Raw genomic sequence first — 26,123 nt, forward strand, 5'->3', positions numbered from 1 at the left:
CCAGAGATTTCTGTGCATCAGTTTTGCATCCTGCAACTTTACCAAATTCATTGATTAGTTCTAGTAGTTTTCTGGTGTCATTTTTAGGGTTTTCTATGTATAGTATCACGTTATCTGCAAACAGTGACAGTTTAACTTCTTATTTTCCAATTTGCATTCCTTTTATTTCTTTTTCTTCCCTGATTGCTGTAGCTAGGACTTCCAAAACTATGTTGAATAAGAGTGGCAAGAGTGGACATCTTGTCTTGTTCCTGATCTTAGTGGAAATCTATTCAGTTTTTCACCATTGAGTATGATGCTTGCCGTGGGTTTCTCATATATGGCCTTTATTATGTTGAGGTAGGTTCCCTCTATGCCCATTTTCTGGAGAGTTTTTATCATAAATGGGTGTTGAATTTTGTCAAAAAGATTTTCTGCATCTATTGAGATGATCATATGGTTTTTATTCCTTAATTTGTTAATGCAGTGTATCACAATGATTGATTTGCATATATTGAAGAGTCCTTGCATCCCTGGGATAAATCCCACTTGATCATGGTGTATGATCCTTTTAATGTGATGTTGGATTCTGCTTGCTAGTACTTTGTTCCGGAATTTTGCATCTATGTCCATTGGTGATATTGGTCTGTAATTTTCTTTATTTCTGATATCTTTTTCTGGTTTTGGTGTCAGGGTGATGGTGGCTTCATAGAATGAATTTAGGGGTGTTCCTCCCTCTGCAATTATTTGGAAGAGTTTGAGAAAGATCGGTGTCAGTTCTTCTGTGAATGTTTGATAGAATTCGCCTGTGAAGCTATCTGGTCTTGGACCTTTGTGTGTTGGAAGATTTTTAATTACAGTTTCAATTTCATTACTTGTGATAGGTTTCTTTATATCTTCTAATTCTTCCTGGTTCAGTCTTGGAAAATTGTACCTTTCCAAGAATTGTCCATTTCTTTGTGTTTGTCCATTTTATTGGCAAATAGTTACTTGTAGTAGTCTCTTATATTCCTTTGTATCTCTGCAGTGTCAGTTGTGATTTCTCTTTTTCCATTTCTAATTTTGACTTGCATCCTCTCCCTTTTTCTCTTGATGAGTCTGACTAAAGGTTTATCAATTTTGTTTACCTCCTCAAAGAACAAGCTTTTAGTTTTATTGATCTTTGCTATTGTTTTCTTCATTTCTATTTCATTTATTTCTGCTCTGATATTTATGATTTCTTTCCTTCTACTGACTTTGGGTTTTGTTTGTTCTTCTTTCTCTAGTTGCTTTAGGTGTAGGGTTAAATTGTTTATTTAAGATTTTTCTTGTTTCTTGAGATTGAATTGCTATAAACTTCCCTCTTAGTACTGCTTTTACTGCATCCCTATAGGTTTTGGGTCATCGTGTTTTCATTGTCATTTGTTTTTATGTATTTTTTAATTTCTTCTCTGATTTCTTCAGTGATCTCTTCATTATTTAGTAGCAAACTGTTTAACCTCCATGTATTTGTATTTGTGTTTTTTATAGTTTTTTTTTTCCTGTGATGGATTTCCAATCTCATAGCGTTGTGGTCAGAAAAGATGCTTGATATGATTTCAGTTTTCTTAAATTTTCCAAGGATTGATTTGTGACCCAAGATGTGATCTATCCTGGAGAATATCCTGTGTGCACTTGAGAAGAAAGGGTATTCTGCTGCTTTCAGGTGGAATGTTCTATAAATATCAGTTAAATCTACCCAGTCTATTGTGTCATTTAAGGCTTGTGTTTCCTTATTTATTTTCTGTTTGGATGATCTGTCCATTGGTGTAAGTGCGCTGTGAAAGTCCCTTACTATTTTTGTGTTGCTGTCAATTTCCCTTTTCATGGTTGTTAGCATTTGCCTAATGTATTGAGGTGCTCCTATGTGGGGTTCATAAACATTTATAATTGTTATATCTCCTTCTTGGATTGATCCCTTGATCATTATGTAGTGTCTTCCTTATCTTTTGTAGCAGTCTTTATTTTAAAATCTATTTTATCTGATACAAGGATTGCTACTCCAGCTTTCTTTTCATTTCCATTTTCATTGAATGTCTTTTTCCATCCCCTCACTTTCAGTCTGTATGTGTCCCTAGGTCTGAAGTGGGTCTCTTGTAGACAGCATATATATGCAGCTTGTTTTTGTATGCATTCAGTCAGTCTGTCTCTTTTGGTTGCATTTAATCCATTTACATTCAAGGTTATTATCAATATGTTTGTTCCTATTGCTATTTTCTTAATTGTTTTGGCTTTGTTTATGTGGGTCTTTTTCTTCTGTTGTGTTTCCCACCTAGAGAAGTTTCTTTAGCATTTGTTTTAAAGCTGGTTTGGTGGTGCTGAATTCTCTTAGCTTTTTCTTGTCTGAAAAGGTTTTGACTTCTCCATTGAATCTGAGTGAGATTCTTTCTGGGTAGAGTAATCTTGGTTGTAGGTTCTTCTCTTTCATCACTTTAAGTATATCCTGCCACTCCCTTCTGGCCTGCAGAGTTTCTGCCGAAAAATCAGCTTATAGCATTATAGGGATTCCTTTGTATGTTATTTTTTGTTTTTCCCTTACTGCTTTTAATATTTTTTTTTGAATTTAATTTTTGTTAGTTTGTTTAATATGTGTCTTGGTGTGTTTCTCCTAAGGTTTATCCTGTATGGGACTTTCTGCACTTCCTGGGCTTGGGTGATTATTTCCTTTCCCATGTTAATCTCTTCAACTATTTTCTCAGACCCTTTCTTTTTCTCTTCTTCTTCTGGGACCCCTATAATTCGAATGTTGATGCATTTAGTGTTGTCCCAGAGGTTTCTGAGATTGTCTTCAATGCTTTTCTTTCTTTTATCTTTATTCTGCTCCTCGGCTGCTATTTCCACCATTCTATCTTCCAGCTCACTTATTCATTTTTCTGCCTCAGTTATTCTGTTATTGATTCCTTCTAGTGTATTTTTCATTTCAGTTATTGTGTTGTTCATCTCTGTTTGTTTGATCTTTAGTTCTTCTAGGTCTTTGTTAAACATTTCTTGTATTTTCTCAATCTATGCCTCCAAGCTATTTCTGAGATTCTGGATCATATTTTACTATCATTACTCTTTTTCAGGTAGATTGCCTATTTCCTCTTCATTTATTTGGTCTTGTAGGTTTTTACCTTGCTCCTTCATCTGTGACATATGTTTTTGCCATCTCTTTTTTTTTTTTTTTTTTGATTGGTGGAATTGTGTTCCTGTTTTACTGGTTGTTTGGCCTCAGACTTCCAACACTGGAGCTTGTAGGCTGTTGGGTAGAGCTGAGTCTTGGTGCCGAGATGAGGACCTCCAGGTGACCTCACTTCGATGAATATTCCCTGGGGTCTGAGGTTCTCTGTTAGTCCAGTGGTTTTGACTCAGAGCTCTCACCATAGGAGTTTTGGCCCAACCCCTGGCAGTTCACTTGGGGGTTCCTCCTGTCTCCCTGGACATCGAGGTCCCTACCAGCGTCCAGCAGGTGCCCTAGTTGTGGGGGGGACATGAACTCTGCATCTTCCCATGCTGCCATCTTCCCCCATACCTTTTTCAGTTTTCTTTTTTTTGTTTGTTTTATAAATTTATTTATTTTATTTACTTATTTTTGTCTGCAATGGGTCTTTGTTGCTGCACGCAGGCTTTCTCTAGTGGCGGTGAGCAGGGGCTACTCTTCGTTGCAGTGCACAGGCTTCTCACTGCCATGGCTTCTCTTGTTGCAGAGCATGGGCTCTAGGCACGTGGGCTTCAGTAGTTGTAGCACACAGGCTCAGTAGTTGTGGCAGACAGGCTTAGCCGTTCTGCATGGCATGTGGGATCTTCCTGGACCAGGGCTCGAAGCCGTATCCCCTGCATTGGCAGGTGGATTCTTAACCACTGCGCCACCAGGGAAGCCCCCTTTTTTGGTTTTAAAGAAAACAGTCCCTAGTGTTGGCAAGCTCTTGCTGCTGTGATTGGACAAGACAAATAGGAGGGGGGTTTGGTCACCAACTACATGAGCTGGCTCCAGCCATTAAATTGCAAACCACAAAGCTGTTTTACCCAGGTTGACATTTGGTTCAGGGGCCATTATTCTGGAAGCATTTTCTTGGCACCAAATGTACATCTGAACATTTAAATCCAAATATGCCAACAGATGCTTCTAAAGTAAGAGCATTATAAAACAAATTTCACTTCAGTTAGGAATGCTTTCTCCATCATAGTTTAAATAAACTTTTAATTTTTCAATACCTTTAGGTTTATGGAAGACTTGCAAAGATAGTTTAGTGAGGGTCCATATACTCCACACCCAATTGCCCCTGTTATAAACATCTTAGATTAATTAGTAAAGTATGTCTGTCATGATTGATGAACCAATATTGATATATTATTATTAACTAAAGTCTATACCTTATTCATATCTCCTTAGCTTTTACCTAATTTTCTTTTTCTTTTCCAGAATTCCATCAAGGATATCATGTTACATTTAGTCATCATGTCTCCTTAGGCTCTTATTGGCTATGACAGCTTCCTTTTTATTGATGACCTTGATGGTTTTGAGGAATAGTGATCAAATATTTTGTAGAACGTCTTTTAATTGGGATTTTTCTGATGTTTTTCTCATGAATAGACAGGGGTTATGGTATTTAGGGAGAGAGATCACAGAGGTTAAGTGTCATTCTTACTACATCATATCAGAGTACATACTATCAACATTATTATCACTGTTGGTACTGATCTTGATCACCTAACTAAGGTAATGTTTGTCAGTTTTCTCCTCTATTAAGTTAATCTTTTTTTCTCCCTTTCTGTACTATATCTTTGGGAGGAAGTCACTATGAGCAGCCATTAGACAGTCACTAAGGTATATAGAGTGTTTTCCCATCTCTTTGAGGAAGAGTATCCAAACAAATTCTTTGAAATCCTTTGTCCAGATGATTTGTCTCTTTTCCTCCATTTATTTATTTAAGCATTTATTTATTTATTAGTTATATCATTATTTACTTACATCTGTATTGATTCATGGATATTTATTTTATACTTTGCATTATAATCTAATGCTAATTTATTTATTTTGTTCAGATTGTTCCAGGTTTGGCTATTAGGGGTTCTTTCAACTGGTTCCTCTGTCTCTTAACATAATTTCATCATTGTGGGGATCTTCTCTGGTGTGTGTGTGTTGAGGTGGTGAGGGGAGTGCAAATGTCTAACTTTCTGGCATTACAGGATGCTCTAGGCCCAGCTTATACATTTCCCACCCCAATTCTGAAATCAGCCATTTCCACAAGGAGCTCCATTTCCTTTATTTTTTTTTTAATACTGGAGTGTGGTTGATGTACAATGTTGTCTTAGTTTCAGGTGTATAGCAAAGTGATTCAGTTATACATATATCTATGCTTTTTCAAATTCTTTTCCCATTTATGTAATTACAGAATATTGAGTAGAGTTCCCTGTGCTATACAGTACACCCTTGTTGGTTATCTGTTTTAAATACAGCAGTGTATATATGTTGATCCCAAACTCCCAATTTATCCCTCCCCTCCAACTTTCCCCTTTGGTAACCATAAGTTTGTTTTCTAAGTCTGTGATTCTGTTTCTGTTTTGTAAATAAATTCATTTGTATCTTTTTTTTTTTTTTAGATTTAGCTTATAAGCAATATCATATGATTTTTTTTTAAATTTATTTTTGGCTGCATTGCTGCACGTAAGCTTTCTCTAGTTGCGGCGAGCGGGGGCTACTCTTCATTGTGGTGTGCGGGCTTCTCATTGTGCTGGCTTCTCTTGCTGTGGAGCATAGGCTGTAGGCATGCAGGCTTCAGCAGTTGTGGCACGCAGACTCAGTAGTTGTGGCGCACGGACTTAGTTGCTCCGTGGCATGTGGGATCTTCACGGACTAGGGGTCAAACCCGTGTCCCCTGCAATGGCAGGCAGATTCTTAACCACTGCACTGCTAGGGAAGTCCTCGTATGATGTCTGTCTGTCTCTGTCTGACCTCCTTCACTTAGTATGATAATCTCCATGTCCATCCATGTTGCTACAAATAGCATTACTTCATTCTTTTTATGGATGAGTAATATTCCATTGTAAATATATACCACATCTTCTTTATCCATTCATCTGTCAATGGACATTTAGGTTGCTTCCATGTCTTGGCTATTGTAAACAGTGCTGCAGTGAATATTGGGGTGTACGTACCCTTTCAAACCATGATTTTCTCCAGATATATACCCAGGAGTGCGTTTGCAGGATCAATATGGTAGCTCTATTTTTAGTTTTTTAAGGAACATCCATACTGTTCTCCATAGCGGCTGTATCAATTTACATTCCCACCAACAGTGCAAGAGGGTTCCCTTTTCTCCACACCCTCTCCAGCATTTATTGTTTGTAGATTTTTTGATGATGGCCAGTCTGACTGGTGTGAGGTGATATCTCATTGTAGTTTTGATTTGCATTTCTCTAATAATTAGTGATGTTGAGCATCTTTTTTATGTGCCTCTTGGGCCACATGCATGTCTTCTTTGGAGAAATGTCTGTTTAGGTCTTCTGCCCATTTTTGGATTGGGTTGTTTGTTTTTTTGATATTGAGCTGCATGAGCTTTTCATAAATTTTGGAGATTAATCCTTTGTTGGTTTCATCATTTGCAAATATTTTCTCCCATTCTGTGGGTTGTCTTTTTGTTTTGTTTATGGTTTCTTTTGCTGTGCAAAAGCTTTTGATTAATTAGGTGCCATTTGTTTATTTTTGGTTTTATTTCCATTACTCTAGGAGATGGATTGAAAAGGATATTGCTGCAATTTACGTCAAAGAGTGTTCTGCCTATGTTTTCCTCTAAGAGTTTTACAGTATCCAGTCTTATATTTAGGTCTTTAATCCATTTTGAGTTTATTTTTTGTGTATGGTATTAAAGAATGTTTTAATTTCGTTCTTTAACATGTAGCAGTCCAGTTTTCCAGCCTCATTTATTGACGAGACTGTCTTTTCTCCATTGTATATTCTTGTCTCCTTTGTCATAGATTAATTGACCATAGGTGCATGGGTTTATTTCTGGGCTTTCCATCCTGTTCCATTGATCTATATGGAGAATAGTGTTAGAAACCAGTATCTGGGCAGTATTTTTGCTGGTTTCTATGGGTGTGTGCTTGCTTGTAGGCCCTCTCAACTGACTGAACAGGAAAATATGTGTGTATACTAACCCATATATGTATGTACACATATCTACAGGTATTTCTATATGCAACCATTAGTACCTACCTATATTAAGCTAAATATGAGTTTATACTTATGTCTCCAACTCTAATCCATTACCACATGTATCACTCTAGCCTTCTTATTTTGTTTGTTTGTTTTGTAACCTCCAACTCCAACAGTGAGAAACCTGGCTCCTACCACTGACCATCCATTTATTTAATTGTTCAGTTTCAATATACGTATAAAGTGGTTTCAAAATTGTTAAACCATGCTTCCATGGGAAACAACCTTATCAGCTAGAGTATGGTGCTTATGTGCTGTTTCTTTTACGTTTAGTCTTGTATACCCTACCCATCCCCAAAGTTAGTTAGGTCAAGACCATTTCCTTCTACCCCCTTAAGGAAGGCTATTTCATGTATTTCTAACACAGTTAAATTATTTTGTCATAGTCTATATTCCATCTTGAGATTCCTCCAACCTTCTAAATTTTTAAAATTTGCATATATTGAGGTTTATTCTTTGTGCTGTAAAGTTTTATGTATGTAAACAAATTCATAGTGTTATGCATCCATGATTACAGTATCATACAGAATATTGCCACCACCTAAAAATATCTCCTGTACTTCACCTGTTGAACATACCCTCCCTGATTTATTTTTTTTAATTGTTGTTTTGGCCAAAAACCTTCTAGTTAAAAAAACAAATTTATGTGTGAAAAGCATTTCTCAAACCAATATAATTTACAGAAGAGCTTGAAAACATGGGTCCACCTCTTTGAAGAGTCAGGATCTGAGTAGGACAAATCCAAGGACATTGTACATTTAGAATAGAAGGAGAGCAAAAGGAAAACATGAGAGCACCCACAACAAATATCACTCATTTTGTAATTTTTCTTTAAAAAGCTACAATGTATCATTGCTTCAATGTGTAAAGAGCCAAGTTGATTCATCCACTAAATGTTTATTGAGCACCTACTATGAGCAAGATATCATTAGGCACAGAGGATCTAGTCATATCTAATATATACCCCCTGCTTTAAAAAGTATTTCATCTCATAGCTCTTCATCCCCACATTTTCATTACCTTTCAGAGAAGTTGAAGGAATGCTAGAAAGAGGTTCATAACAGTAAATATATAAGTTCAGATGCTAACTCTGACATTTACTGACTTATTGACTGTATGATCTTGTTAGGCAAATGACTTACCAAGTATTTTATGTCTGTTTCCTTGTCTATAAAATGAGATAAGAACATCAACCTCATACAGTTGTTGGAGGCATTCTAAGAGCTTCTGTCCTGAAGAGTGTCTGGCATGTCAGGACCCTTCTGTATGTGATTTTGCAGTGGGGATACACCCATTCACACTTCTTTCAAAAGCAGTACCTACTCTGTTTTCCTTTCTTTTCCTCCATCAGATTTGATCATGGACTTGTCAAAAGGGTGATCAGATAGGCTTTTGACAGGCAAACCTCTCTGTAAGCAGCCATAGGGCACTTTTTAAAAACATGTTCCTGGTCCCCAATCCAGATCTACTGCACCAGAATTTCCAGTATAAGGATCAGGGTTGGAGGACCTGATGGCCTGTTTTCACAGCGTAGAAGGTAATTCTGATCATCACAGAAATTAGGAAAATACTAGCAGCATCTTCCTACATTGCATTCATTGTTAAGAGGAAGTATGCCCAAGACCTCACAAAAGGAAATGATAAGGAACCATGGTGCAGTGATACTGACAATAAAAATATAATGCTAATGGTGGTGGTGGCAGTTAACGTTCACTGAGTACTCCATTGTATGCCTGGCTCTGAGCTGAGCCCTTTATAAGCATCATCCAACTTTATCCTCACATCTCTATGAGGTGGATGCTGATATTTTCCTGTTTTTACAAAGGAGAAAATGAGCCTTAGACTAATTAATTAATTCATCCAAGGTCATCACTAGTCAGTAGTGAAAACCTGTTTTCCCTGACTTCAGAGTCATTTCTCTCAACCACAACAAAAAAGTAAGTATGGACAAAGTGTTGACAAGTGGAGACTTGGGTACCAGGCCAAGATTTAGTCTTGTTCGTACACTCTACGCAGACTATAAAATTCAAGTATTTGATAAAAGAGTGATTTTTAGGTCAGTCATTTCATGTGGCTCAGTTTCCTTATGGGGGAAATAAATGGGAGTTGTAACATTCTGTGTTTCCCACGTTTGCCTGTTCAGCCATGATTTTTTGTTGTTCTTTTTAGTTTTCTATTAGAGAGGAAGAATGAGTCTGTAATTTTCACTTTGATGTCCAAATACAACCTTTCTGATTAAATTGTTTAGATATTCCTTCAACAGGAAAAAGAATTCTGACTCTGAAGATACACAAAGTTCTGAAGTTACGCAAAATTAGACCAAATAGGATTTTAAAACCAAGCCACTTTATCTCCCTTTCTGCCCAAATTCTATAATAAACAGCCAGTAAACAGTCAGTATGACTGTGGAGTATCAGTACATGTATCACAGCGTTATCTCTTCAAACAAAGCAAACACTTACTGAGGAGAGACTATTTGTCAAGCAGCGGAGACAAAAAAAGAAAAATAGACCATGATCACTATCTTCAAACTGCTTATCCTCTGGGACCAATAAGGCAGCCATTTCAGCTGTGACAGTGAAGGCAGATGGTACTCTGGGAGACATGTGACTCTGGGTGTCTAGAAAGATTTCATAGCAGAGCTGCGTTGATGTTGGCCTCAAAGTATAGAGAGGAATTTTTATAGATGGGGATATACTTGCATGGGAGGACAGTAAACAGAGTAGCATGAACCAAGGTAGGGAAGTGAGGAATTGGAGGACGTACTTCAATAATATAGAGTAGTAAACTCAGCATGTCTGGACACCAGTAAGTGTGGGCACAGAGTGGAAGAGAAGATAGGAAAAACAACTTGGGGCTAATTGAGATTTTGTTCTGAATGTGACACAGGGGAATGACTTTGTTGTAGCTGCTGTTTTAGCAAAGAAGCGACACATTCCAAGCTGTGCTTGAGAGAACCTAAGTCTGACAAGCAGTGTATATAGAGGAGAACTTGGACTGGGGGCTGACTGAAGATAAGGACATTAGTTAGGAGGTGGTTACTAAAGTCCGGTAAAAGGAAGTAGAGATTTGAATAGAGGGAATGGCACAGGGGATGGCAAGGGAGGATGCATGGATGAGAGGGTCATGGGTGGGGTACCCAGCTGGCTTCCTCTGTGGAGGACAAAGTGCCAGTTCTGAGAGTTCCTTAAAGAAGACAGGCTGTGAGCCTCCAAGTCTGTACTCAGTCATTTCCTTAAGTCCTGTTGCTTTACTTTACCCAATAACCACTGGATAAACAAACACATCTTTAGCAGAAAGAGAATGAGATTTCAATTCCACAAACTTAGATTTGTATTTCAGTTCATCCATTTGTAGCTCTGTGAACTTGCGCAAGTCATATAACCCCTCTGAGACTCAGTTTCCTATTTTAGTGGGTTTTGGGAGAAAAAAGAGATTTACAGTGTATGGTATATAGTAGGTGTTCAGCAGAGGGCAGTTCTTATGAGTATTGGTATCACAGGTGTTCCCTTGGAATGGAAGGGTAGCAGAGACCTTGGAGGGCCCTATCGAGAAGATCGTCCATGGTACAATTTTATTGTCTCCTTTTACTCTCAACTAAACAGAACTGAAAACCATTTTTTCTCTTCTTGCTTACACATATTTCCACCATAACTGCAAATGTCCTGTTGGTGAGAAATCAATTTTTTATAGCTTACTTGTATTCTTTTCCAACTGAGAGAAGACTTTCATAGACATTGGGATAAGCATCAAAATAAAATGAAACATGTTCTGCTTCTGCCAAGGCTTGATTCACCATAACAACCAATACTGTCTCTTACATATTCAGCAGACTCCTTCTAACCTCCATTTGCCATTATAATTCTTGAAACAAACAGTAAAATAGCACCATATAATTTTAATAATTTTAAACAAAATTCAGCTCCTGAGCCACTGCCTGCCTCCTCCTTCCAGAAGCAAAAACAGCTCAGAAATAATAACAGTATGTAACATTTATTGAATGCTTGTTTTATGCTCTGAATTATGCTCAAGTCTTACTTGATTACCTTATTTAATCATCAATAAAATCTGAAAAATACGCATAGAACAAATGTTACAGGTTAGTAATATTACCATTGCTACTTTTTGTGGGCTTTTAACTGCAGACAATTTGCTATGTTTTAAGGTTTTTTGTTTCCCCGAACCTCTGTTTTTCCAAGTATTCTTTTGTTCTTCAGCATTACCTTTTCTCTTTGTCCCATCCTTAATGATGTGGAGGGGACAAGCCAGGACCTTTCTATCTGTTATGGACTGAATTATATCTCCCCATTTATCCCGCCAAATACTTTTGTTGAAGTCCTTACCCACAGTACCTCAGTATGTGACTGTACCTGAAGATAGAGCTTTTAAAGAGGTATTTAAGGTTAATTGAGGTCATATGGTTGGTCCCTGATCCAACATGACTGATGTCCTTCTAAGAAAAGGAAGAGACACAGGGATGTACTTACACAAGGGAAAGACCATGTAAGGGCAGAGCCATAAAGGGTTATCTGCAAGGCAAGGAGAGAAGCCTCAGAAGAAACCAAGCCTGCCAGCACCTTAATCTTGGACTTCTAGATTCCAGAATTATGAGGACATAAATTTCTGTTGTTTAATAACTCACCCCATCTGTGATACTTTTTTATGGCAGCGCTAGCAAATGAGTATGCCATCTGACCACAGGCTTTTTCAACTTAATTGTACTTCTGAAAAATCTTTAACTACAAAGACCCTGCTTATAAAGTAATTTTAAATGAATTTATGTCATTTTTCTCTTTATCTTCAGTTTCAAAATATTCTCTAATTTACATTACAACTTCTTCTTTGACCAATGAGCTATTAAGAAGTATGCTGCTTATTTTCTGAACATTTGGTAATAGTCTAGTTATCTCTCTGTTATTGATTTCTAGTTTAATTTTATTATGGAAAGAGAACATACGCTCCATAATTTCAATCTTTTGCAATGTATTGCTTTTGGCCCAGGCAAGGGTCTATTTTGGTAAATGTTCTAAATCCACTTAAAAAGAATTGTATTCTGCACCGGTTGGATATGTTTTACAAACATTGATTCTATATCTTAGTTTCTTGTCTGTTTTTTTTTTATCACTTACTAATTGAGGTGTGCTAAAATTTCCAACTGCGATTGCGTCTTTGCCTATTTCTCCTCTTAGCTCTGTCCACGTTTACTTTATATATTTTAATTTTAAAGTTATGTTATTAAGTGCATAGAAAGTTTGAGTAGTTATGTTTGTTTAATTAACTTTTCTACTATTATGAAATATCCTTTTCTATGTTTAGTAACACCTTTAGTCTTAAAGCTTTATTTGTCTGAAAGTAATATTATAACCACACATAGTTTCTTTTGGTTAAATTCCACATGGTATACATTTTCCATGTGTTTAATGCCAAGTTCTTGATGACTTTATATTTAGTATGTAGATTTTTTTTTAATTAATTTTATTTATTTATTTATTTATTTATTGGCTGCATTGGGTCTTTGTTTCTGTGTACAGCATTCTTTAGTGGCGGCGAGTTGGGGCTACTCTTTGTTGCGGTGCGCGGGCTTCTCATTGCAGTGGCTTCTCTTTTTGCCGAGCATGGGCTCTAGGTGCGTGGGTTTCAGTAGTTGTGGCATGTGGGCTCAGTAGTTGTGGCTCGCGGGCTCTAGAGCGCAAGCTCAGTAGTTGTGGCTTGTGGGCTCTAGAACGCAGGCTCAGTAGTTGTGGTGCATGGGCTTAGTTGCTCTACGGCATGAGGGATCCTCCCGGATCAGGGCTCAAACCCGTGTCCCCAGAATTGGCAGGCAGATTCTTAACCACTGCACCACCCGGGAAGCCCTAGTATGTAGCTCTTGTAAACAGATTAGTTGTTGGTTTTTGTGGGGTTTTTTTTTAGCAAGTCTGACAATCTTTGTCTTTTACTTAGAATGCTAAGTTCATTTACATACAATGTAATTATTGCTATAATTTGGTTTAAGTCTACCATCTTGGCTTTCAGTTTCTTTCTGTTCTATTTGTTCTTTGTTTCCTTCTGTCCTTCATTTTTTACTGATTGTTATTATTTCATATTATTTTAATGTTTCATATTTTTTTATCTCTTCCATAAGCTTTTTTGGTTACTGCTATTTTGCCTTATTGTTTTAATAGTTACCCTAAAGTTCAGACTATGCATCCTGAACTTAAATATACTAGTTTAATTATTAGTACTTCTCAAATATTGCAAGAACTTTACAACAGTTTAACTTTTTTACCCCTTTCTATCCTCTGAGCTATTGTTTTCATGTATTTTACTTCTGTGTGTTGTATATAGACTCCACAACACAATTATTATTACTGCTTAAACAGTTGATATTCACATCAATTTATCTTTTCTAATTCTCTTAATTCTTTCATACACTTTTGTGCTTCCTCTAGGGTAATTTTTCTTCATCCTGAAGAATTTCCTTCATTATTTCTTGTAGTGTCATGGGCTGGTGACAAATTCTCTTAGCTTTTTTTTTTTTTAATATCTTTAAATTTTACATTTATTTTTGAAATATTTTTTATCTTCCTCTTTTAAAATTAATTTTTATTGGAGTATAAGTGATTTACAATGTTGTGTTAGTTTCTGCTGTACAGCAAATTGAATCAGTTATACGTATATATATATATACACTCTTTTTTAGATTCTTTTCCCATATAGGTCATTACAGAGTATTGAGTAGAGTTCTCTGTGCTATACAGTGTGTTCTTATTAGTTATCTATTTTATATATAATAGTGTATATATGTCAATCCCAATCTCCCAGTTTATCCCTCCTGTTACCCTTTCCCCCTTGGTAACCGTAAGTTTATTTTCTACATCTGTGACTATATTTCTGTTTTATAAATAAGTTCATTTGTACCATTTTTTTTAGATTCCACCTATAAGTGATATCATATGATATTTGTCTTTCTCTGTCTGACTTACTTCACTCAGGATGACAATCTCTAGGCCCATTCATGTTGCTGCAAATGGCATTATTTTGTTTTTTTTATGACTAAGTAATACTCCATTGTATATATGTACCACACCTTCTTTATTCATTTATCATCAGTAGACATTTAGGTTGCTTCCATGTCCTGGCTATTGTAAATAGTGCTGCTGAAAGATTTCTTGATGGATAAAGCTTTTTTTTCTCATTATGCAGTGTGAAGTTAATCCATGTTTTATGGCTTCCATATTTCTCATTGTGAAGTTACTATAGTTTTGTTTTGTTTTATTTTTGTCTCTCTTGCTTAAATATTTTCTTTTATCTTTGATTTTCGGCATTGGAATTATTTGAACCAAATTGAAATTTATTTTATCTTACTTGGGATTTGCTTCTTGAATGTGTAGATTGAAGTCTTTAACTACTTGTGGAAACTTTTAAATTATTTTCTCTTCATATATTGCTTCTACCCCTTTGTCTCTTTTTTCTCATTTTTCTGGGTCTCTGACATGAGTGTTAAAACTTAAACCTCTAAAACATAGGCAGAACACTCATGACATAAATCACAGCAAGATCCTTTTTGACCCACCTCCTAGAGAAATGGAAATAAAAACAAAAATAAACAAATGGGACCTAATGAAACTTAAAAGCTTTTGCACAGCAAAGGAAACCATAAACAAGACCAAAAGACAACCCTCACAATGGGAGAAAATATTTTCAAATGAAGCAGCTGACAGGATTAATCTCCAAATTTTACAAGCAGCTCATGCAGCTCAATATCAAAAAGACAAATAACCCAATCCAAAAATGGGCAGAAGACCTAAATAGACATTTCTCCAAAGAAGATATACAGATTGCCAACAAACACATGAAAGAATCATTAATCATTAGAGAAATGCAAGTCAAAACTACAATGAGATATCATCTCACACCTGTCAGAATGGCCATCATCAAAAAATCTACGAACAATAAATGCTGCAGAGGGTGTGGAGAAAAGGGAACTCTCTTGCACTGTTGGTGAGAATGTAAACTGATACAGCTACTAGGGAGAACAGTATGGAGCTTCCTTAAAAAACTAAAAATAGAACTACCATACGACCCAGCAATCTCACTACTGGGCATACAGCCTGAGAAAACCATAATTCCAAAACAGTCATGTATCAAAATGTTCATTGTAGCTCTATTTACAATAGCCAGGACATGGAAGCACCCTAAGTGTCCATCAACAGTTGATGGATAAAGAAGATGTCGCACATATATGCAATGGAATATTACTGAGCCATAAAAAGAAATGAATTTGAGTTATTTGTAGTGAGGTGGATGGACCTACAGTCTGTCATAAACAGTGAAGTAAGTCAGAAAGAGAAAAACAAATGCCATATGCTAACACATATATATGGAATCTAAAAAAAAAGAAAAAAAATTGGTCATGAAGAACCTAGGGGCAAGACAGGAATAAAGACACAGACCTACTAGAGAATGGACTTGAGAATACGGGGAGGGAGAAGGGTAAGCTGGGGCAAAGTGAGAGAGCAGCATGGACATATATACACTACCAAATGTAAAATAGATAGCTAGTGGGAAGCAGCTGCATAACACAGGGAGATCAGCTCGGTGCTTTGTGACCACCTAGAAGAGTGGGATAGGGAGGGTGGGAGGGAGGTAGACACAAAAGAGAAGAGATATGGGGACATATGTATATGTATAACTGATTCACTTTGTTATAAAGCAGAAACTAACACTCCATTGTAAAGCAATTATATTCCAATAAAGATGGTAAAAAAAAAAAAAACAAAAACTTAAACCTCTGTCCCAAATATTTCTTGTGTTCTGTTCATGGTTCTTTCATCTTTTTTACCTCCAAGTTTTAGTTGTATATTTTCTGTTGACCTGTTTTGAGTTTACTAATAGGAAACTAAAAGGCAGTCTTCTGCTATTTACTACCCAATTGGATGTTGTTTAATCCATCCAATGAATTCTTAGTCTCAAGTATTTTTTTAAATTCTAGAATATTGACTTTTTATAGATCAAAAATCTATGTTGAATGTTTTATTTTTCTCTTTTTATCTATATTCTCCATCTTCTATACTCTTTGACTTATTTGTAATACTTAAGTTATTTTTTATTTATTTATTTTTTTGTGGTACGCGGGCCTCTCACTGTTGTGGCCTCTCCCGTTGCAGAGCACAGGCTCTGGACACGCAGGCTCAGCAGCCATGGCTCACGGGCCCAGCCGCTCTGCGGCACATGAGATCTTCCCAGACCAGGGCACGAACCTGCGTCCCCTGCGTCGGCAGGCGGACTCTCAACCACTGCGCCACCAGGGAAGCCCTAAGTTATTGGTTGGCCTTCTCCAACATCTGGCTTTATCTGTGAGTCTGCTTCTATTAATAGCTTTTTCTCTTGATTATCTCTCACATTCTCCTGACAGTTCAAGTGTGTAGTAATATTTTATTGTATACTAGATATTATGTTTAAAAGAGTTATAGACACTTAGGTTGATGTTATTTTTCCCCAAAGAGTGTTTTCCTTTTCCTCTTTGAGTAACAGGCTAAAGGGCTGATCACCTCAACCCAATTAAGAATTGAGCAGGGTCAGGACTGGCTGCAGCTTTAATTACAATCTATCTCTGGTTTTAAGGTCTCATGGGTGAGACTCATTGTGTGCTCATTATAAATACCTCCTGTTAGTGGAACTTTTTCCTCCTAAGCACTGCAAGACTGTTCAAGATTGTATTATTCCTTTCCTGCTAAGTTCCCTGGTCTTTTGTGTCACTTCAAACTGCTACAAACGTCCTGTTGGATACACAAAATCAAAAGAGAAAGGAATGGAAGCATATAATTATAGAAAGTAATAAAACCACAAAGAGAGATAGTAAGAGTGGAAAAATGAATGAAGAAACTACAAAACAGCCAACAACAATGAACAAAAATAGCAATAATTTCTTACATATTGATAATTACTTTAAATACAAGTGGATTAAATTATTTAATCAAAAGACAGAGTGGCTGAATGGCTGAAAAGCAACTATATGTTGCCTACATGAAACTTACTTCAGATTTAACAACACATATAGGTTGAATGAAGGGATAGAAAAAAGATATTCCACACAAATGGAAACTAAGAGAGAAGAGAAGTAAGTGTACCTATATAAGAAAAAATAGATTTAAAGTCAAAAACTATACCAAATGTCAAAGAAGACCACTATATAATGATAAAAGGTGTCAATTCATCAGAAGAATATAACTACTGTAAATATATATGCACTTAACATTGGAGCACCTATTAACACATAAAGCACATATTAACATATCTGAAAGGAGAAATAGACTGCAATATAATAATAATAGAGAACTTCAATATCCCACTTTCAACAATGGATCAATTATACAGACAGAAAATCAATAATGAATCATTGGATTTGAACTATACTTAGAGCAAAAGAACCTGATAAACATATATAGAATAGTACATCTATTAGCAACCACATACACATTCTTTTCAAGTGTTATGTGAAACATTTTAAAGGATAGATCATATGTTAGGTTACAAGACAAGCATTAACAAATTTAGGAAGATTGAAATCATATCAAGTATCTTTACCAACTTCAATGGTATAAAACTAGAAATCTATAACAGGAGAAAAACTGGGAAATTCACAAATAGGTTAAATTAAATAACATACTACTGAACACAAAATGAGTCAAAGAAGACATCAAAAGGGAATTTAAAAAAAGATCTTGAGATAATTGAAAATGGAAACAGAATATAGCAAACTTATGGGATGCAGCAAAAACAATTCTAAGAGGGAAGTTTATAATAAATGCCTACATTAAGAAAAAAAATCTCAAATAAGCAACTTATCTCAAACAAACAACTCAAGGAACTAAAAAATGAAGAAACTAAGCCTAAAGTTAGCAGAAGTAAGGAAATAATAAAGATCAGAATTGGCATAAATGAAATAGATACCAGAAAAAGAATAGAAAATATCAATGAAACTAAGCTGACTTTTTGAAAATATAAACAAAATTGACAAACTTCTAGCTAGACTAACCAAAAGAAAAAGAGAGAGAGAAAACTCAAATAAATAAAATTAGACATGAAAGAGGAGACATCACAAATATGACTGCAGAAACTCAGAGAACCATGAGAGTTTGCTGTGAACAAGTATAAGCCAGCAAATTGGATAACCTAGAAGAAATAAATTCCTAAAAACATACAACCTACCAAGTAATGAAGAAATAGAAAATCTGAACAAATTATGAGTAAGAAGATTGAATCAGTAATACAAAAACCTCATAAAAAAGAAAAGCCCAGGACCAGATGGCTTCTCTGGTGAATTCTACCAAATATTTAAAATAGAATTAACCACTCCTTCTCAAATTCTTCCAAAAATTTAAGAGAAGGAAATATGTCCAAACCCTTTTTATGAGGCCAGCATTACCCTAAGCAAAATAAGTACACTACAAGAAAAGAAAATTGCAGCTCAATATCACTGATGAACATAGATAAAAAAATTCTTAACATACTAGCAAACTGAATTTAACAGGATATTAAAAGTCTTATACCATGATCAAATAGGATTTATTCCTGGGATGTAAAGATGGTTCAGTGTACACAAATCAATAAATATGACATATCATACTAATAGAAAGATTAAAAATCTCATTATCATCTCAATAGATTCAGAAAAAGCATTTGACATAATTCAACATCCATTCATGATAAAACTCTTAACAAATAGGATATAGACAGAAAGTGCCTCAAAATAATACAGGTCATATATGACAAGCCCACAGATAACATTATACTCAATGGTGAAAGACTGAAAGCTTTTCCTCTAAGATAAGGAACAAAAACACTGTGGAGAGTGGTGCCCACTCTCACCACTCTGTTTAACATAGTACTGGAAGTCCTAGTTAGATCAGTCAGACAAGAAAAAGAAATAAAAGGCATCCACACAAGAAAAGAAGAAGTAAAATTGTCTCTGTTTACAGATGGCACAATCTATATACAGAAAATCCTAATGACTCCACCAAAAAAATGGATAGAACTAGTATACAAATTCCATAAAGTTCCAAAATACAAGATCAGCATACAAAAATAAGTTTCATTTCTATACAGTAATAATTAATTATCAAAAAAGTAATTAATAAAACAATCTCACTTACATTAGTATCAAAAAGAATAAAATATCTAGAAATAAATTTAACCAGAGGTAAAATATCTGTACCCTAGAAACTATAAAGTATTCATAAAAGAAATTGAAGAAGACACAAATTGAAGAAGACACAAATAAATGGAAACCTAAAGCAATCTACAGATTCAATGCAATTCCTATCAAAATTCCAATGGCATTTTTCACAGAAATAGAGCAAACCATCCTAAAATTTGTATGGAACCACAAAAGACCCTGAGTAGCTAAAGCATTTTTTAGCAAGAAAAAGCAAGCTGGAGGCATCACACTTCCTGATTTCAAATTATATTACAAAGCTATGGTACTCAAAACAGTATGGTATTGGCATAAAAACAGACACAGCAACCAATGGAACAGAATAGAGAGCCCACAGATAAACCCACATATATATGGTCAACTATGACAAGGGCACAAAGAATATACAATGGGGAAGGATAGTCTCTTAAATAAATGGTATTGGGAAAAGAATACAAATACACATGCAAAAGAATGAAAGTGGTATAGGTATTTCCTATACCCCTCACAAAAATTAACTCAAAATGGATCTACATCATAAACATAAGACCTGAAAACATAAAACTCCTAGGAGAAAACAGGAAAAAAATCACCTTGACAATAATTTTTTGAATATGACACAAAAAGTACAAGCAACAAAAGCAAAACTTAATAAATGAGACTACATCAAACTAAAAAGCTTCTGCATAAAAGAAACTATTAACAAAATGAAAACACAACCTATGGAGTGGGGGAAAATATTTGCAAATATACATCTGATAAGGGGATAATATCAAAAATAAAGTACTCACACAACTCAAGAGCAAATAATAATAATTAATTAAAAAATAGGCAGAATAACTGAATAGACATTTTTTCAAAAGAAGACATAAAAATGGTTAATAGGTACATAAAAATGATCAGTAATCATCAAAGAAATGCAAATCAAAACCAAATGAGGTATCACCTCACACCTGTTAGAATGGCTATCCTCAAAAAGATGAGCTAACAAGTGCTGGTGAGGATATGAAGAAAAGGGAATCCCATGCATTGTTGGTGGGAATGAAAATTGGTGCAGTCATTATGGAAAACAGATGAGAGGTTCCCCCAAAAATTAAAAGTGGAAGTATTATATGATCCAGCAATCCTACTTCTGGGTATATATCCAAAAAAAAAAATAGTATTTTGAAGAGATATCTGCACTCCCATGTTTATTGCTTCATTATTCACGATAGCCAAGATCTGGAAACAATGGATAAAGAAAATGTGAGACACACCCATGTACACCCAGAACTATCAGTCAGCCTTAAAAAAGAAGGAAATCTTGCCATTTGCAACAACTTGGTTGAATCTGGAGGACATTATGCTTAGTGAAATAAGCCAAACACAGGAAGATAGTTACTGCATGATCTCTACAAACGTCAAAACTCATAGTAACAGAGTAGAATAGTGGTTACCAATGGCTTGGTGCGGGGGGTAATGGGGAGCTGTGATCAAATGGTATAAATTTTCAGTTATAATATGAATAAGCTCTGGAGACCTAATATAAAGCTTGGTGACTACAGTTAATAATACTGTATCATGTACTTGAAATTTTCTAAAAGAATAGATATTGTGTTCTCACTGCAAAAAAAAAAGTAATTTCTGAGGTGATGATGGATATGTTAATTAGCTTGATTGTGGTAATCATTTCACAATGTATACATGTATCAAAACATCACAGTGTACTCTTGAAATACATATAATTTTTACTTGTTAATTATACCTTAATAAAACTGGGGGAAAATGTCCGGGTGGCAAAACAAGCCATGGAATAGGAAGTCTTCTAGATTTCACAATGCCACAGCAGCAAATACAACCATCAGAAGCTCTGCTGGTTTCTCCTTCTCCTGGAAGTGCCGCTCGGGCAATAGCAAGCTAGTCTGAGAGCCTACTCCCGGACTAGGAAATTCCTCCAGGAAAAAAGAAAAGGACTCTGATCCCAGCTTCCCTAGAAGGGATTCTTTCCTCTAAGGAATTCTAATTATCCATCTATATTTGCTTCCATACCTCTTCGAAGTCTTTTTTAATAATCATACTTCTAAATATTGATTTTGTTATGTGTGGTTGTTGCATAGAAGCAAAATCTTCTTAATATATGTCCTTAATTTATCCTGCCTGGAAACAGAATTTCTACACTGAATGTGAGGTGAGAAATTTCCCCATAACTTCCCTCACCAGGTCTCCATCTTGAAAATCACAAGCACCCGGTGCTTATTAAATACGACCAGACACTGTACTAAGAATTTCAAGTGATATAAACATGTACAATGCCTATATGGCCCTTGCCATGATAGAGCTTGCAATTGAGTGAGAGAGCTACATTTTTTTTTAATCAGCATACAATTTAAAAAGTTAAGTGCTATAAAGGAATAGCATGAGTTAAAAGATTCCAAGAGACTACTGACTTAGATTGCAGAGTCAGGTAAATCCTCTCCTAGGTGACAATTAAATTTAGACCTTGATACCCAAATCCCACCTCTATGCACTGGCACAAGATTGAATCTCAGAGACAGAGTTTTGGGTGAAGTAGAGAAAAATATCTTTATTGCTTTGCCAGACAAAGGGAGCCAGAGTGGGCTAATGCCCTCAAAACTCTATGTCCCCGACCTGGAGGGGGTAGTGAGGAGTTTTATCATAATGGTTCAAAGAGGAGGGCATCGTCAACTCGTTGACATTCTGTTGCCAAAATCTTGGCTCTCTGTGTACCAATGCCGAACAGAAATATGGAGACAGAGTTATGGAGGAGAAAGAAAGAGTGGTTTTATTTCTTTGCCAGGCAAAGAGGGAACACAGTAAGCTAACACCTCAAGAACTGTGTCCCCCTTCTTAGGGAATAGGGAGAGGTTACACAGTCAGGACTCAGTAAGAAGTATGTGATAAGGATCAAGGCAGTAACAGTCTTGATTTCTTCTTTCTTCTGCAAAGTTTCAAAAGGGTGGGGTTGCTGACAAGATTAAGGTGTGTGCAGGGTTTCTGGTTGTTGGGTCTCCTAATCTTGATGAGCTTCTCCGATGGTCCCTTTACTCTTGCTTCAGGTGCTTTCTGGCTGCTCCCCCTTTGATTAGCAACTGTTTGAATCCTGTGATAAAACCCTTGGAACTTCCCGTGATAAGAGCAATAAATGTGTCTTTTGTTATGTTAATGAGGTGACTTTTGAACCACACCTAAGGATGGGGGCTGGATGCCGAGAAAAGCGATTAGAGATTGGAACTTTCAGTCCCATCCCCCTGACCTCCAGGGAAATGAGAGGGGCTGGTGATTGAGTTCAGTCACCAATGGCCAATGAGTTAATCAATTGTGCCTCCATAAAAACCCAAACGGAGTGGGTTTGGAGAGCTTCTGGGTCGGCAAACGCGCGGTATGCTCAGAGAGGGCATGGGTGCTCCATGACCTTTTCCATATCTTGCCTTATTCGTCTCTTCCATCTGGCTGTTTTTGAGTTATATCCCTTTACAACAAACCAGCAATCTAGTAAGTAAAATGTTTCTCTGAGTTATATGAGCTGCTCTAGCAAATTAGTCAAACCCAAGGAGGGAGTCATTGGAACCTCTGATCTATGGCTGGTTGGTCAGAAGCTCCGGTGATAAAGTGGACTTGTGACTGGCTTCTGAAGGGGCTGGGAGCACGGGGTAGACTTGTAGGACTGAGCCCTTAACCTGTGGGACCTGATGCTATCTCCAAACAGCATTGAGTTAAATTGTAGGCTACCCAGCTGGTATCTCAGAGCATTGCTTAGTGTGGAGGAAAAAAACCTCATATTTGGTGACCAGAAGTATCAGAAATGGAGAGTTCTGTGTGAGCAGTAAAGGAGACACAGGAGGTGGAAGACTGAGTTTTTCTAATACAGATACTGTCTTTATCAAGCATTGGAAACCGTGCAAGCTTGAGTGAGAAGGAGCCTGCTAGGAGAGATGCTAGGTCATTTGAAGCCTTATGATCAGTTAAGGTTTTATATTTTATTCATTGAATAGTTTTAAGGACTGAAGTGCCAATTTGCTCTGTGGAGAATGTGTTGGAAAAGAGTAAAACTGAACACATGTAGAGGGGTTAGGAGGCTATTGAAAGCGTTCACATGGAAAATGACAGTGACTTGACTTAGGATGGTGGCTGTTAAGGTAAATAATTGATTGGATTTGAAATATATTTTAAAGGTAGAATCAGTAGGACTTGGCCATGGAATAAACAGGGAAATGAGAGAAAAGGAGTTATGAAAAGTTTTGGCTTTAAAAATATAAAAGCTTGTATTTTGTTTATGTAGATTTTCCAAAATACTTCACATGCGTTATCTGATTTGATTGCCACAGTAACACAATGGGATCAACATTATTATCCCTTTTACAAAGAAGGTTCAAAGGAGTCGTGTGGACTGTCTGCTGTTAATCTAGTAATTAACCCACACCTGAGACCAGAACCAAATTCTATAGTACAGATCTTCCTCCACTTACAATGGGGGTTACATCCTGATAAATCCATTTTAAGTTGAAAATATGGTTATTTGAAGATGAACTTAATACACCTAACCTACAGAACATCATAGCTTAGATTAGCCTACCTTACACGTGCTCAGAACGCTTATACTAGCCTCCAGTTGGACTAAAGCATCTCACACAAAGCCTATTTTATAATAAAGTGTTGGATATCTCATGTAATTTATTGAATACTGCACTGAAAGTGAAAAAGCGTGGTTGTATGGGTACAGAATGGTTGCACGATATCAGTTGTTTACTCTGATCACGTGGCTGCCTGGGAGCTGTGGCTCACTGCTACTGCCCAGCATCGCAAGAGATGATTGTAGCACTTAGCACTAACCCAGAAAAAGATCAACATTTGGAATTCAAAATACTGTTTCTACTGAATGTGTATTGCTTTCACACCATGGTAAAGTAAAAACATTGCAAGTCAAACCATCGTAAATTGGAGATCGCCTGTACTGGTCCAGAGCTCTTTTCTTGTAGTAGTATATATAGCTTTCCTCCCTCGGTGTGTGTATAAGAAATACAAAAGAGGCAATTATCAGAAAGTTGATGTTTCTGCCATGTACTCAGTCACTACAAAAGTCCCAGCCAAACTCATCACCAAGTAAATCAAAGAGTATTCTGAGCCAATAATAATAATATTAGATGCATTTTATTGACACCTTCACAGTCTTTCAAACCATTAACATTATCTCATTTGTCTTAATAATCCTTTGGAATACATACCAATATTAATCCTTTTTAGAGCTAAGGAAACTGAAGCACAGAAAGAAAAAATACTTTGCCTGAGCTGACAGAACTAGTAATTGGTCAAGCCAAGGTAACACCAGAGCCTACACTATGCTGCCTGTTATGAACTCGAGAAGAAAATTTAATAGTAAAAGCATGATTGCACAGAACTGAATCCGGACTCAAAATATGGGCATTCCAGTGCTGGCTTTGTCACTGACTGTAGCCTTTAGTCCATTTCTTGCCCCTCAACCCCTGCCTCACCCATAGCCTCAATTTCTACCTGTAAAATGAAAGGCTTTCATTACATAATTTCTAGGGCTCCTTCTGAGTCCCATTCTTGTTTTTCCTGTCCTTTTGTAGGTAATTATATTTTCAAGAGTTGGTTAATATAGTTTGTGTTACTACCTGCCAATCTCCTCACCTACCACCCCCCACCCAATTTTTTCTTCAGGCTTGGAAACCTCCCACTACCCCCGACTTTCTTAGACAGCTCTCAGCTGGCTTTTCAGGGTGTTCAAGAAACATCAGCTTGGTTGCTAGCTTGGCAATTAACTCATCCTGCTAGCACACTTTCTGTGTGAATGCGCTAAATTGCAGAGGGTGTTTATCATAGTCAGGCTGACAGCCTCCTGCTGTTGGCTTTGATTTGCTAAATACCTGCAAAGATTAGGTGCCTGGAACACCTGGTCTGCAGAGCAGGGTGCAGAGCAGAGCTGCAGGCAGCATCTCAAGAGGATCCGGTGTGCCCTCCCGTATCCCCTGCCCGCCCCTCTGCTTCTCAGAGAGAAGTAAAGAGAAAGTGGCAGAACCTTAAATGAACTGAGATCGACCTTAGTCTGGACTGCAACCAACTCAACCAAGGGAGGTGGGAACCCACTGTCATCCCTTTGCCCTGGCTGATGCTATCATGATAAACTAATGAACAATGATGGTGTGCTTATTACTATGTATGAGGATTGATGCCAAATACATCAGCTGCACAAACTTATTTAATCTTTACAGCACCCCAGGAGTTTGAATAACTTGCCCCCAGTTATCCAGCAGGTGGATAGTATAGCAGAATTGGATTTGACTTGTTCAGATCTCACCTCAGCCTGAGAATTTACCGTTAGGTCTCCTAATCCCTTCCCATTGCCCTGTTTCCCACATCCCAAGCATCGCTAGACATTCTGAAAGGTAGTAATGAGGTGGCAAGCAAAATACTTTCTGCCGTGTTTTTCCTTCTCAGTTATGTAATCCCACCGCTCAAAGTGCAATGGTCCTGACCCAAGCTGTGAAGGTGCGATTTAGACAGTGGTAGAAAGAGATTTGATGAGCAACCAATCAGAGCATTCTTTTGAGACTACCGTCTCCTCTGTCTCATGCTGACTCTGGCTCCACTCAAGTCCCAGTCTTTGAATTTGGAAGTTGAAAGGCAACAGTCATTTGGTTCAGTTGGACATAATATTTTATTGAAAACACTGAAATGCCAAAAACCAGGTACCACTGCTTATATTTAAAATTTGTTGCGGTCAGACAGACTTGA

The sequence above is a fragment of the Aethalodelphis obliquidens genome, unplaced genomic scaffold (genome assembly GCF_003676395.1).
Source record: "Aethalodelphis obliquidens isolate GAN/ISIS:26980383/991018 unplaced genomic scaffold, ASM367639v1 scaffold52, whole genome shotgun sequence".
NCBI lineage: Eukaryota > Metazoa > Chordata > Mammalia > Artiodactyla > Delphinidae > Aethalodelphis > Aethalodelphis obliquidens.